The sequence below is a fragment of the Anser cygnoides genome, chromosome 12 (assembly GCF_040182565.1).
Source record: "Anser cygnoides isolate HZ-2024a breed goose chromosome 12, Taihu_goose_T2T_genome, whole genome shotgun sequence".
Classification (NCBI taxonomy): domain Eukaryota; kingdom Metazoa; phylum Chordata; class Aves; order Anseriformes; family Anatidae; genus Anser; species Anser cygnoides.
This window is the reverse complement of record NC_089884.1, coordinates 7,438,547-7,454,277: the sequence shown is the minus strand read 5'-3', so window position 1 is coordinate 7,454,277 and position 15,731 is coordinate 7,438,547. Positions and strand designations below refer to the sequence as shown.

The 15,731-nt window shown below is 37.6% G+C and overlaps 1 long non-coding RNA gene across 4 annotated transcripts in view; it reads right to left on the bottom strand.

The window, feature by feature from the left end:
* The window catches only part of LOC106033263 (uncharacterized), a 52,623-nt gene that overhangs the window by 1,374 nt on the left and 35,518 nt on the right, over window positions 1–15,731 (bottom strand). For 3 of the 4 annotated variants that reach the window (XR_007165265.2, XR_007165266.2, XR_007165268.2), the window contains 3 exons: window positions 9,112–9,184; window positions 3,563–3,750; window positions 2,727–2,811 (listed from right to left, as the gene is read on the bottom strand). This is a non-coding gene — a long non-coding RNA (uncharacterized lncRNA). The remainder of the gene's footprint in view (window positions 1–2,726; window positions 2,812–3,562; window positions 3,751–9,111; window positions 9,185–15,731) is intronic. The other variant, XR_007165269.2, reaches the window with a different exon arrangement.

Genomic DNA, 15,731 nt, shown 5'->3' with positions numbered 1-15,731 from the left:
TGTGTCAACTGACTTCACATTGCTATACAAAAAAACTATTTTCTTTTCTTCATTTTTCTTTCCACTGCTATTATCTAGCTAGCTTGTTAGCTGTCTACATGCGTGCACACACACACACACACACACACAAATTTTTCAGTCCATGATATCTACATGGAAAATACGTAGAACTTGTAAGCATAGCTGTGCAGGCTCTCCTGAAAGTTAACAAGATTTTAGCAAATTCCAAAGATTGGAATTTCCCCAAATACAGGCCAAATTAATTCATATGTAGAAAGATTTCTGTCTACAATAACAGGAGTAAATGCCACATAAAACCCAGTCCTGCTCCCATCAGAGACAATGGGAATTAAGCCACTAACTTCAAAGAGCAGTGCTCTCCCTGTAGAGTATATTTCATGCTTCTGCAGTCTTGGCTAGATTAGTGCAAATTAAACATTGGGTTAAGTTGCCAGAGCCTGTAAGCGCTCCATTAGGCTCTGGAGGATTTGGCTAATTTTAGTCAAATACTTACCTATTTTACAGAATACATGCAAATTTCATCCATGGGATAAGCCCACTGAACTCAATAGAATGCCACTAATGAATTTGGCCTTACAGCTCCACCGTCTATGCATTTATGCAGTGCTTAAAATGCATTGCAGTTCTATGCACCTTATCAAATCTTAAGAAACAACTTTTTCATACTAGAGCATACAAAATAATTTAATAAGAGTTGTAAATAAGGGGCTTTGACAAGTGCTAAAGGATCTAATCATCAAATCATATTCAGAGCATACGCAAGCCTTTTCTTGCCTGCAGGGCCATCATGGAGAAGGCTGTCTGCAGTATGTCCTTCCAGTACCGCTCACTGTCCTATATCCTTGTGAATGGCAAACTGCCCCAGGGAGCTACAAGCTACATTTTTCAATCATCTCTGCTTTATGTTAAATACACTTACAAGCAGCCAAGTAGCATCCCCAGAGGGTCTTACTCTGACAGAGGGATGTTAACAATATACTTCCGCTTTTTTTTTTTTTAAATGTGCTTCAGTTATAGCCATTTCTGAATAATCTCCTAATTAGTGAGGAGGCCTTGGTTTAGGGTCGTGGACTGCTGAGATAGACCTGAGGTGTCTTTTCCTAGCTTCATGCTATAGCATTTTGGACGTGACAGCATGGACAAAGCCTTGCCAGATTTTCAAGCCTCATTTCCTCCCTGACTGATATTATTGGCCTCCTCGCTGACTATGGGGAAGCACCTCACTACTGCGTGCCTCCGTTCCCACACATACAAGATGGACCGGGACTGACAATAAAGCATTTTGACACCTTAAGAAAAGCACTAGAGAAGCTCATTACCAAGTGTTTTGTACAATGTCTGGAACCACTGCCTTTGCAACCTCTGTCAAGGCTTCTGGGTGTTGATACAGATACAAATACCATACTGGTTAGTCATTTTTAAATGGTAGTCCTTAAGAACTCAGACATTTAGAAAAAGCACAAATTCAGGCAATACCGTGGGGAGAAAAAAAGAAAAAAAAAAAAAAAGCAAAACCCATTGAGAAGGCAGAAAGGGTCAAGCACATTGCTGCTCTTCTCATAAGAAATAATATTCAAAATTTTATGTGGAGACTTGACCACTCAAGCAGCTAATTGACAGTGGGATGTCTTGCTGTACACATCTTCTGAGGTGCTTTAATTATGCAATGACACCTTGTTGTCACACACATATTATAAATAATGCTTAACGCTGATGTTTGAAGAAAGTGCTATTGGGAATTTTTTTTCGCATTATGATTCCCCACTGAGGAGAATTCCATGTTATAAACAAGCCAGCACTTCAGCATAGGGTTTTGTTGCTCTTGGGTTTTCCCCTCCTCAAATTATTATTTTTAAAAAGCTTCTGGCTCTATTCCTGACTGTTGTTACAAAATTGAGTACTTCAGCAAATTGCTCGGTTGACAAAAGGGAAAAAAATGTTGCTTCCAAACAAACAATTATGATGACTTTGAAGCATAACATAAAATGTCTCATTGATTTTGTCCCAGAGGACTGGTGTAAAGAATGAATAACCAAAGATGCAACGAAGCATGTAATATTAGTGCATGCAACATTACTTGTGCAGTATTGTTTTTAATCCATTTGTTCACCTTTGCCCTCTGTGATCATCTACTATCAATAGGGGAAACACATGCAAGTAATATAAATATTTGATCGCCTCTAAGAAAATAATTTTCTTCCTATTCAAAGATGAACTGGCTGAGTACTGGCAGGGAAAGGTACTATTCGTTTTCTATGGTCTGAATGAGGCATTTTTTCTATATTGCAATTAATAATTTCAACTTTCAGTGCTTGAATTTCTGGCCACTAGAAGTTGGCATTTGTTTTCTTTTGGAAAATACATTTTACATCTGAACTCCGATTACACTGTAGAACTAGTACTAAGCAGCACTTTTTCCATTCCTGCTCTCTATATCTGTAATGATAAGTGCACTCTGAAAGGGCACCGTGCAAAAAGTTACTGACAAAACTTCACTCACATGCATTTTGTTCACACAACCCACTGTTCAAGACGGAGGACATTACAGTGTTAAAGCCAGAAAAGGGAGCAGTAAATGATCAATGGTAGCAAATGTTCTGCAGTCATTTCTTCAAACACAAGTGATGCAGTATTTTGTCCCTAGGCTGAAATAGATTCAATTCCCTATTAGGCTAGAAAAAAACTCAGTACAGATGTTCTGCTACCTTTGGATATGGCTCTTCTCTAATAGATCATCTTATCTTCAGCCAAGGTATTTGCTTCTGTGATGGCGAATCTCTGACTTGTAAGCTTCCATTCAGCAGAGTAAATTTAAATTGATAAAAAAATGACATTAATCAAATGGTAAAAAATAGTTGAAAACAATCAAACAGTGGCTGTCAGTCCAAAGTTTGATTCCTAATAGACACAAAACTGAAATTCTGTTAATCATATTCATCCCTCTAGATATGCCTGAAATCAGTTTCCATCACTGAAGTGGAACAGATTATTTATTGTTGTTAGTTTCTCAGCATCTTTTCAGTGCTCAAACAATTCTACACATCTTTCCACTTAGCTTCACTGGTTTGGGATTATCATACCTCTGTGAGCCAAACCTCAGTCTTAGATGTAGTAATCAGATCCTTGTTTTTTACTAGGATTCTGTTGAGAAACTGCAGGTACCCCTTTGCTACAAAGATCCAGCCATACTGTGCTATGGCCTCTTCTAGACACAATCAGAAATATTTTTGTATTACACTACATAAGAAAGTGATACAGCCAAGATCATTGTGATAGGAAATCCACTATCTATGTGGTTTTGTTGCCTAAATACTTCAAAATATTTCACCCTTGCTTTTATGTTCCTGGACTCCTAGTTGTTCTAAATAACTGCATTAACAGTACAGAGAAAATAACCATTTCCTGTGGGAGTGACTTGATGATTTTGTTTTCAGAGTAGTAGACTGACAGAAGATATATCTATTCAGCTCTGCTGGGAAGTAGTACCCAGCAGTAAACAAAATTAGCCCACACCATGTTATTTTACCTATACCTTCCATACCTTGCTTTCAGGTTAGCATACGGTCAGAGAGGATTCAAAGGAGAAAGTAGAGTTTCATCACATTTTTCTTCCTGGGCTGATTACTCCTCCAATACTTCCAGGTCCTGTTCTCTGACAGTTTAGACCACAACACTAACTGACCATGCTCAAATCTACCTTTCCTTACCCCTGCAGGTTTGCTTTAGCATCTATAATGGATGAGAACAAAAAGGAAATCATAAATAAGATTGTATAGCTAGGGAACATACAGGACCGAAATAACTTAATAAGTATTTGTAAAAAATGTAATAAGTCAAACGTATAAATGGAGGGAATTAAATGCCATGGTATATTTGCACAAAGCAATGTTTAAAGCAGAAACTGGAATAAATATAGATAAGTAGTAATCCTCTCTCTGCTTAACGAGGCCATTAGTAACAATTTTCAAGGACAAACTGAAAAATATCTTTTAAAATGGGGCATTATGTTAAGGAATTGAAAAGACTGATCCAAGGAAAACAATGAACTGAGCCTAGTTTTGCCTCCAATTCTGTATCCTATGCACAACCATTACTACTGGCAGTCAACCTGTACTATCAGTCACCATACAATGAGACATAATGACATTATCTGTTTACATTGGTCTTGTTCTTATAGTGATCTATTTATTTTTATTTTTTTCCTAAAATTCACTGTGGAGCAGCATAGAGCATTTGGCTGTTGGCTTTTTTTTTTTTTTTTTTTTTTTTAAAGTGTATAGCAGAAAAGGATTTAGAAATAGAAAGAAAATATTCTATTCATTTTGGTCCTTTGAAATTAAGCCACTTGCACTTTATAAAGAAGCTATTGGAGATGACAAACCTGACATTTTTTTGCCTTGTATAATGCTGCAAAGATAACCGCTTTACAAAGACAATCATTCTTAAGAGTGCAAGCATTATTAGGTTTTCTCTGCTGATCTTAAAGGTGTAAGTGACAGGTAACTTAAATGCCCTGCCAAGTGCAAAATTTCTTTGCAAAACATCTCAAAAAATATGATTATCTGTTTTACATAAGACTTCACAATTCATATTATGTCTAATCCTTTAACATGTATTCTTCTGTTTTCTCTTTACCTGCAGGATTTCTTGTGAGCAGTGCATGTGGCTTTAAGTATTAGAAAAGTAAATGGTGCCTTGAAGAGCAGAATTAAATTCAGAAGCATCCTGCACTGATAGAAAAATTACCTCTACAATATATTCCTGCAGGCAGTTGTTCTATTAATTCCTGGAAACAGACAAATATCGATCTAATCCCAAAAGTAACAACTGTCAGTATAGCGAGTTCTCTGTGACCCATATCGTGTCTCTAACTCTGACAAGACAGACAAAGAGCTCTCCAGCTGGGAACAGAATTATGCCACCATTTTCTGACATTCTCTTTGATTTTTTTTTTCCTGTCAGCCTAGTTGATCAGTAGGCGATGTATTAATATAAGCCACCCAGCTGAAACAGGTTCAGAATGTGAAAGCCATGAAGACAAGAGAAAAGAGAGAGAGTTGGGTCAGACCAACTTAGTTTTCTTTTTCTTATAAGAAGTTTCTTCAGGCATAAATGATAAACTTCATGTTCTTTCCTTCCATAATGCTGGTCACACTGACAGCTTTCAGACAACAGCAAAACAAGCATTTATCAAACCAACTCTTTGCCAGTGCAATAATCCAGGATTGGGTGAGAGTGATCAAGCAGAGGTAGGACAATGAACAGTGAGAAGTAGCATGTGGTGCTTGCAGGTTGGCTAAGCACTGTTGAGATCAGCTGCACAGAGCAAAGAAAAGCAGCTTGAGGGTCCTAAGGTGCTGTCACAAGGACATAGTCTGAAAACAAGACTGTTTAATTAGCGAGCTGAGATACTCCAAATCTCTGAGTCAGCCTTTCAGAGCCTCTGAATGCATATCTGAGTCAGCCTGAAAAGAAAACTCTTACTGGAGGAAGATAAGGAGAAAGGATCTAGCTTCAGTCATCAAACGGTTACAAAGGCAGGACTGCAAGTTTGTTCTGCAGCCAGTGGAGGCTCAAGAAGCTATCCCTGAAAGCTCAGATACAACTGTGAAGCAACCTCTGTGCTAACCTAGGCATTTTCAAGCCTGAACTAAACTGCTTATATATGCCTCCTTCCTCCACAGTGTGCCTACAGAACAACAGCACTGACATCCGCTCTTGTATCAGATCTGTGAAGGCTGCCAGTGTTGTTTGAAGTTTACCAGCCAGATGGGAGTTCAAACAAAGTCAAGCACTGAACAGTATCATCTCATTTTGGATGTAAGCACAAGGTGAAATCGAACTTTTAATCAAACCAGGAGCCTTGCCTGCAGACTGCAGTACTGATGGGACATTAGGTCAACAGCAGTGGTCACTGGTAAGGGGTCTAATATCTTTTCAGAGAAACTGTTAAATCCAGTATTTCTTACTATTTTCCAGTGCTTCACTCAATGTGAGGTACTGATTTACAAGTAGGTTTAGGACTTGAGGGAGAGAGATCAATAGCTTTTTAGTGAATACTAAGTGCTATTTGTGACAATTCAGAATATAAAACAGCCCCATGCTGTCCAGCTCTCATATTGAGAGAGAGAGGAGCAAGACTCATTGACCTGAAGGATGAGAAACCGATGCTGAAATTACTTTTTCATTTTCACCCAGACCTCTGACTTGACAGCAGGATTGGGTGATTATGTACCACTGGACAAAATGCAGAGTACAGAGAGACTGCACTCTGCTGGAGAAGTCACAGTTTAATTTAGGACGGTCATATATGTTCCTAGGATTACCTAGGCAGACTCAGTGAGTATCAGTTAAGATATACACAATCAGACTGAAGCTTCTGGGGAAAAAACTTATTGTCCAGGCAAAAACCTGTTGCTCTTGCATGGCACAGCCAGGTTTTGTGCGCAGAAAAACTTGAGATGGATCAGATCTAGTGTGTGCACATCTATGGACTGTTACAGCCTGGGTGCACAATTGCAGTTTCTATATAAAAATCAGGTTTTCTACAGCCATACTGTATGTTTCCATTATGTATTAAATCATTTTGATGCTCTTCTGAAGTACATGACTTACTTTACAAATATATAGCACTGTATAGCAAATGCATGGTAGTCCAACATGCTTTGGAAACACAGGACTAACTGAATCAGATCATAGATTTGATCTGTGGATGCGCTGTAGAAATGTTGTACTGAATACCTGTTATTAATAGAGTATTATGAGTAGGTCTGTTTAAAAACACTTTTGTTTGGTTCAAAACGGCTAAATCTTCTTTACGTATACAGAAGCTCATGTTCCCCAAAGGAACAGAGGAAGGAAGCAAGTTTAGGTTTTCACTTCCTGGGCACAGATATTAATTAAAATGGATTAATTTAATTAACAAGAGCCACATCTTCATTAGGAGAATTTGAGCTACATTCCCAAGAAGCTTGCAATTCACTGAAAACGTGTTTGGAAAATAAAACATTCAATTGTGATGATAGATATTAAAAAGTGAAAAAAGAGCTTGTTATTAAAAAAAGAGAATTATTAGCACTTAATCCCATCTGTTTCTTGTGCTCATGGAGTTTAAATTAAACTACTTTATTTCTGTCTACTAATTAGGACTATTTATTACTGACACTTCTCAGATATTTATACAAGAGTTTGAATTACAATAGTTATTTTAATATGGTATAAACACAAATAAAGAATGACTCTTGAGAATCTCTGAAAACACTGAGTAATGTCAAACCCTAATGAAATTGGTGGCAGTCATCACGCTTGGAAGAAACTCTCAGCGAGTTGTAGGATCAGTCTTTGTCAGCTGAATTCTGGTTTCTCATTAAACTGGCTAAGCACAGTGCACCAGGGATAGCTAATCTACAAATCATAACTGGGAGATCAAGTGAAAAGGAAATCTGAAAATTCTTGTAATAATTATGAAGTTTGTTCCAAAGGCAGTAATAGTGAGTGTAGAAATATTTATCCCTGAAACCTAATTAGAAATTAACAATTCAGCTAAAGACTAAGTTGAAGTGAAAAAGATGATCAAATATTTACCTAATTATTATGATGAGTTGTGGGACTAAAAAATTATAGAAAAGTGTTTCTTTATGGCTGTTTTCAAAAATACCTTGTCTGTATTGAAAAAGCAGAGAGGAGGGCAAATAGTTAAGTGGTATAAATCTCTTAGCAGCACTACAGGTAGGTCCTGTATTGTGGCACTTCTCATAATTGTAATATTCAAATTGATGGATTAGAACCTCAAAATTCTCATTTTTATCAGGAACCTTAATGCAGTGAGGTTGATGGAAGCGATATCACCGGATGCAAGTATGCAAACAGGAAAGGTATAACAATCTCAGGCCTTTAAGGTAGTTTTCCCAGCTGTTTCAGAATGCTGATGCACAACAAAGGCATATATGGAGGAACACCAAGGGAAGGAAAGAAATAAGATACAGTTTTCAAAGTGGAGAATGAACCCTGAGAAAAACATTAGCTGAACTGAGATACAAAAAGATTTAAAGAACACACACACAAAAAAAAAAAAAAAAAAGTTGTGAAGAAAAATCTTTCAGCTTCTAAAAATAAGTTAAAGAACACTAGATAAAGTAGATTAGGAAATGCTAAATATTAGTATTTTTGTCAATACTTGGGTTTGGTAAAAATTCTAGTTCTGTCGATTTGGTCCTTTTCCATACGGGATTTTAAAGAGCCATTTATTATTGGCAGTAAGTCATTAACATCATCCTAATCATTCTCATCTAACTCTAAGGATTTTTTCCTTACTCCAGAGTGATAGTAAGTACCATTCCACCAAATGGAAATACTTTAAAATTTAAAAGGGAAGACTTATAAAATTTCCAGGAAAGACTTACACTACAGCCCCCAAATAACATTTGCATTATTTCTGTCTTAATTATGCTTAATTTAAACAAATATTCCTGTTTCTATAAGCATATGTCTACAACGCAACAGAAGTCTGAAAATGATGTTTATTAGAAGTACAATTCCAGTTATTAAAATAAACAGTTATTTTCTGTGGTGTCCCTCAAAGACAGCTGGAAGCATTTGCCACCAAATCCATTATATCCTCAACAGATTTTTTTTTTTTTAAACTATTGCTTTCAGCTCAAAGAGAACCACTAATCTGCATGTATTAATCCCAACGTTAAAAAGCATCGATCTGCAATGCAAGCAATACACAGATTGGCAGAAAAAATGCATTTTGGCCAGATAGCAAGTATGGTGAAGCCCTGGAATCATTATTATCCAGCCTTCCTTACCACTTGGGTGGAAATGATTCTTGAATGGCCATGCTGAGTTGACATCAGCATTTACATAGGCAGGAAAACCCATAGAAAGATAAGGAGTAAGGCAGCTTTGGAACAGAGTGGGTTAGATCACAACCTGATTAGAATCCCAGAGCAATCCCAAAGAAAATTTAGATCTGAAAGCTGACTTCATAAGAACCCTTTCAGGAGGTAAAACACCATGCACATAACAATGTAGGTACTATTTTCACATTTTGCACATAAGTACTTTATATACATCTACCTTACTTACCTTGTGCCGAGAGTGGTGTTTCAGACATACTCCAGGCCTTTGAGACATAAGGCTGCGGCAATCTTTAGAACAGCTGTCATGAAACATTGACCAAAACAAGTGTCCTAAGACAAAACTTCTTTATGTATTGTTTCAAACAGTAACATCAGATGTGCCCTTATTGAGGCATGCAGGGCTTTATATGGAACTGGTATCTTCTGCTGAAAAGCATTAACCAGGTGCTCCGTTAGCAAAGTAGGAAGGTAAAAGCATGAAATTTTAGGGTAAAAAAACAAAACAAAACAAAAAACTATTCCTAACCAAATGCAAGCTTTATCCAAGGACAGACTTACACGAAAGGAATTCTTGTACAGTTTCCACACTGTGCTAACCAGGTTAACTGAAAGGTATGTTAAAATGATTTCAGTGTAATTTAAGTCAACCAAAACTAACAGTATTAGCTCTCAAGCAGTCACTCAAGCATACATGCAAACCAGTCTGTAAACAGTAGATTTTTCTGATTCAAGCAGAAAGCATGTTGCTTTGTAGATGAGACAGTCAAATACAACAGTATATGGGATATACACATTAAAAAAGAGGAAAAAAAAAGAAAAAAAGAAAAAAAAAACAAAACAGATCAGCTTCGGTAATAGCCTCATAGGCCTTTAAAGAGTTTCTCAGTGTAGTGACGGGTTTCGCTCCCTGAAGGTTGCTGAAGCTCTGATCGTAAGACAACCTTTCCCATCTTGACCCAGAGAACTGATTTGAACCTCGCTTGTGTAAATCACGGAAACAAGGACATGAGTTTCCTGACTGCAGGCTGGCATGGTCTCCATTCTGAATTTCTCCAAAACACTTTTTAACTATAAAATTAAAAATCTATTCTCTCCTGACATCCTGTTGAACATCTGTTTTCAAGTCTGGACAGAGGCTGTCAAGTCCCAGTTCATTTGCTTTGGGGCTGTTCTTGTCCAGACTCTCCATATAGGATGAATAACCTTCACTCATCTACTTCAGCTACGAAACACATGCCGGAGACACCTTTGATTTCACAGTACATCTGGAAATTTCCATTTTATGGATAAGAGGCCTTGAATTTATAGGATATTTTTTTTGCCTCAGGAAGATCTTGTTCTGCCACGGTTTTGACTATGAGACAAGACCCACTACCAAGAAGATGGATTTCCCAGCCAGTCACATAAGAAATGGGACAGCACCCTTGTGAATAACTTGACTGATCTGGTACTTGTCCCATGTCAAGAATGCAAGGAAGGGTGAGTGTGCAGTATACTTGAGAAGCCTGAGCCTGAGAGCACTTTCATGCAGTGCTTTAGATACTTCTAGGCATGTGAGCTGACGTGGCAAAGGGGAGGACTGGTTAATTCTGTTTGATATTGACTTATTCTTCCATCACAAGAAAGCGAATACCAGTTTCCTGTTCCCTCCCTATGCAACTCAAAATTTTCATGTATTGTTTACCATATTTTTGTGTTGGTGGTTTTTTTTTTTGTTTGTTTGTTTTTTTGTTTTTTTTTTCCCTGTGTTGAAAATACTAATCTATTTCATCTGTCCTTGGACAAAAGAAATTCTGTTCTTTGTCACCCATGTCTGTACTTCTAGTTCTAGTTTAGCCTTTCTGAGATGGGTAAGCAGTACCACAAAGTGTATTCAAAATGGAAACATACTTTTTCACCTAATCAGCTGGAGGGTGTATATTCTTCTTGACTGAAAACTTACAGAGGTGGAATAGAAGACAATCCGTCCATTTCATTTAAATACCTTAAGTGGGGTGGATTTTGATCAACGTTTTGAAAACATGTTTCCTAAGCTTTAAGAAAGCTGCTAAGAACCCTTGAACTGCATTATCTTGAGAAAATCGGGCATCTCCACAGGATCAGGCTGTAAAATGTTATCTACACCCAGCTCCAATGACCTGATATTGCACTGCCTTTAGATTTAGTAGAAAACAAAATAGAACCCTGGAGGGTTAATATTTTCAAAACCAGCCCTGGTTGAAGACAATCAGTGCAGCTTTTGATAAAACTGATCAAAGGGCACTTCTTGACAGCTTGGAAACCTGAAATTCTATTACTTGCCCTCTTTTAGTTTTGCTCTTTCTTCTCAGAAGACCACTGTTTGTTTTGCATAGTAGGAAACATTATTCCTCTGTTGTTTGGCTTTTGCACAGGGGCCCTCATTTCATTACACCAGAGTAAAACTAGTGTGAGATTAGGAATAGGTTCTTTGTGCTCTGCTATATTAAAACCTTTTTTTCAATTTATCTTTCTTTTCTTTCTCTCTCTTCTACCTCTTGGCCACAATTTACACATCAGCATCTTCTGCTATTGTCTTTATATTGGCTGAGAATCCCCTTGAAATATTCCTATGGAGTTGCTATTTCTCCTCTTTCCATTGAAATTGAAAGTGTTTAAGATAATGTAATTGGCATTAAATTTAAAAAGAAAAAAAAATGAATGGGGTGAATTACTAAGATCCTCTCAATGATAGTTTGTGTTGAGGCTGCAAGGCCAGTGTAAGAGGGCAAAATCATGATACCTTTTAAATCCTGGTGCTGATCAAGGGATATATAGATCCCCCATTGACAAGTAATTAGGGGCACCTTAAAACTACTTTCCTTTAGACTGAGTACAAAAGCTGCAGGGCATACATCTCAGCTCCATACCTTTTCACAGGAGAGGACATCTCATCTGGCCATTTAACCCTTTACAAAGGCTGACTGGAATTTAATCTCTCTTTCATAATCGTTAATTAGTCACCTCTCTCAGCACCTTAACATTTTTCTTTCATACCATTTGGAATCAGGACACTTCGCAGAGAACGGCACACAAATTAAACCAAGCATTTAGTCAGTAACAGTCTGCAGTCAGTTTGAAAAGCCTTTCAGGCACAGTGTCTGCTCTCTTACACTGGTGGAAAACTACAGGAAGTCTAAAGATCTCAGTATCTAACCTTCCTTCTTATTCAAGAATGCTGCGGTTGTAAAACACAATGCAGTCCTCATAATTCCTTTGAACCAAACATTGAGATAACTAGTAGAGAAATGCTTAACTGAGAGACCAGCTAACAGTGATAATTTCTATGCTATCAAATCCTTATATTAGTCATCAGTTAAGTTTAGAATTGCTTTTTAAGCTTCTCTATTTAAGCTCATAGCTTTAAAATGCAAGTCCCTGCATTCTCAATTCGTTGCTGCTTATTGAGCGTTTGGGACATAAAGCAGCAGCATTGTTTCCTAATTTGACTTTAGAATAGGGAGAAAAAAAAAAATATCTTACAATTCACCACAGATGTTCACAGTGGAGACCTCAGCAAGCCATTAAGACCTTTCTGCTCCTCAGTTTCTCCAGTCATATAATGGAGTTGAAAGTCCTACCTTACTTACCTGGGATACTGCGTATAAACCAGCTGGTGTTTGGTAGGGGGTTTCAAGAGGAAGAATATTTTCCAAATGCCAAACATCATAATTCCCTGGGTAACACATCTGTGAAAGCTCTTAAAGTAACACCCTGCCTTTGAACACATTTACAGAGGACTTGAGTGGGTGCATTTCCTATTCAATTGCTGTTTATTTGTTTATTTTTGGCAAGTAGATGTTTCTGCTTACACTCCAAAAGGATGCAAGTCACAGTTTCAACAGTGACTTTGGGAAAACCATTAGTGTCAGTGGCAACCCTGAGAAAAATGTCCTCCCTTTCATGGGAAAAGGACAAGTCTTTCTAGGAGGCAGTGTTCTCCACAGGGCTGAGGATTCGGATAACTGTGCAAGGCACAGAAAAAGCACAGAAAATTTTCATTTTTCTTAAAAAATGAACCAAAAGAAAAGAAAAAAGTCCTTCAATGTTTTTAAATGATTGATTTTTTCCCATTGGAACTGACATTTTTCATTAAAAATGCTTTTTGGCAGAAATGTATCTTTCAATTGGAAAGCTTTCCACATGAAAAATTTCAGACAACTGTACTGTAACAAATGCAGCAACAGTGTCTGATACAGAGCAATTTCATAACTAACAATATAGAGAGCTTGGTTTTCTAACAACAGAGCATTCAATTTTATATAATGCTCATGATTAAGCTGTGTGGCTTCAGTGTGCCCACTCACTGTACACAGTACCCGAAGAAATGACATTCTTGGGAGATAATGAACTTGCTCTTCTGCTGATGTGTCAGGAACAGCCAAAAAAGGACATTACAAACCAGGGCTAAGCTTGTAGTTGAGTTTAGCCCTAACATTAGACCTTCTGTATATTTATCGCAGCTGAAATATATGATCTAAGGAAGGTGCTCTAGACACAAAAAGGACTTGAATCCAAATGCATGACAGTAGATCCAGGTTCTATCCCTACATGATGGAAAAAAATGCAGTGTAGCAGGACACTGAGCAACTTAACTCCAAGGCTTTTAGGCCTTTTCCACCGATTCCTTCCCAAAAATTCTGTGGAGTCACTGAAGATCTTCCCAGTGCCTTTGGTGGGTCCTGGATCAGACTCAGAGTGACATTCCTTTTCAAGGTGGTTGTCATTTCACGGCAATTAATTTCCAAAATGAATGGATTTAGATGTAATTTCCCTCTTTTCTGCATCGCTCTTAAAAACACCCAGGTCCATAGGATTACTTTATTTTATTTCCTACCAGAATCACAACAATGGACTAGACTCTATTTGCCTTCTACTGTACATGGCATTTGAACAAATCCCATCTAAATTCCTTTCTTGCTTTAATAGTGGCTTTGGCAATTAGATTTATAGGCCATCTCTGCTCTGGCATTTAAAGTCCCTTAGTACTAAAAAAACACTACTCCTTAGGAACAAATCTTCCCTCTTTTTTATCGTTCAATAATCTTAATGACATAATGCAAAAATGTTTATTCAAAAAGTAACATTTCATTCTGCAGAAAACAGCGAGAAAGCAATTTCATTATATAAAAGTCAACATACTTTTAATGTTGTTCTTAAAAGCTAGCTGTTTCCTCATTTTTCACATACATCTTCATACATCTTGTAGGCTATATATTATTCTAATTATTGTATTTACTACAAACACTGCATATACATCACATGTATTCACTGATGACTAAGCTTAAGAAGTAAGAACTTAAATTTACCTGTTATAATTTTCCAGGAGACTCAAGATATTTCCAATTTATCTTTATGAGCAAGAACAAATAGTTCTTCCTCTTTTTTTTTTTGTCCTGCAACATCCTCCCTAACAGTATCTCTGTCTTAACAGCTGTGAATCTTATTCCAAACTCTTTATGTGTAGTGGTCTTTGCTGCTGGTAAAAAAAACAAGCCTCCTCCCCAGCTCCCCTAGTGTTGTTGCCCTTTTGCACTAGCCTTTTTCATGCTTGCTCCTTATTGCCCTTCCTTCAACCTCTGTAATTTAGAAGACTATTTCTAAGTGGCAATGCCATTCTAGTGTAATCATTGGTTTAATCCCTTTAAAAGTCTGCGATCTCTTCACTGGATAGGTATTGAACATCTCCTTGAAAAAGTAAGATTTTTAGATCCACTTTCACTCTCTAATCTATAGCTATTAAAGACATTCAATGCTTTTCTTTTAGCCTCATGCTTTTCTCAGACCAGAAACTGATGGAAGTGGCCTATTCTATTTTTACTTCTCTAGGGCACTGACTTTTTATGATAATGTCAGCTCTCCTTGCTATATACCATAAGGCTGCACCTGTCACACTGGTAGAGCTCAATACCTCCTTTTAAGTGTGGTCCAGACTATTAGATTTTTAACTGATATAAACCAACATAGTTCCACTGAAGATGTGTTCATGAACTGGAGAGGTGTCTGCATCACTACTGTCAAAAGGACTTTGGGTGGTCAAGGCTTGGGCAAAAAATACAGTATGTATAGGTGGTCTTTTAGGTATTTTAACAATCTGACACTAAAATCTGAATTTCTGAGCTAAAGTGCTAAACATTTTCCTGGGTGTCCATACTCAGCAGAAATTGGGATTCAGAGCCATGAGCAGAGATGTGGGATGTAATTGTTCTGTGCAGCCCCCACCTGCACCCAACACACCAGATGCTGCTGCCTGCTACAGCCAGTCTGCCTGTGCACAGCTCTGCAGGCAGCACTGTCTCCTTCCCTGCCAGCCACTGCATGTACTCTGAAGGCACTGTCCTCCTTCTGTTGCTCCAGCTTGGGCCACACTGACCACAGTGAGCTCTCCAGAGCTGTGCCTAGGAAGTTATTACTGCAGAGCTGCCATCTACATCATCCACAATATAAATCCCAAAGTGAATTTAGGAATATATGCTCAACTCCATCATCTTTCAGTTGCATCCAGTGTGCCATACGTTGTCTCCCAAAAGCTTTTGGGAGAAGCAATAACTGAAGAGGGAATAGACTGCTTTGTTGTTTACCTCTGCAAAGAGTCCTCATGATCTTCTTTTGCCAACAGCTGCAGGTTAGATCAATTTCTGGAGTCACATTTTGGTATGATTTAGTGTGCTTGACAATTGAAATACAACCTTTAAAATACATATTTACTCTGAAAATGTAGTCATCGGTTATGACCTTCACCCCAGAAAATGAAGCTTGAAAGTAGTTGCAATCATGAAACCTCAATGTGTAAGATAAGTGAAAAATTTAGTTGTCACAGAAATACTG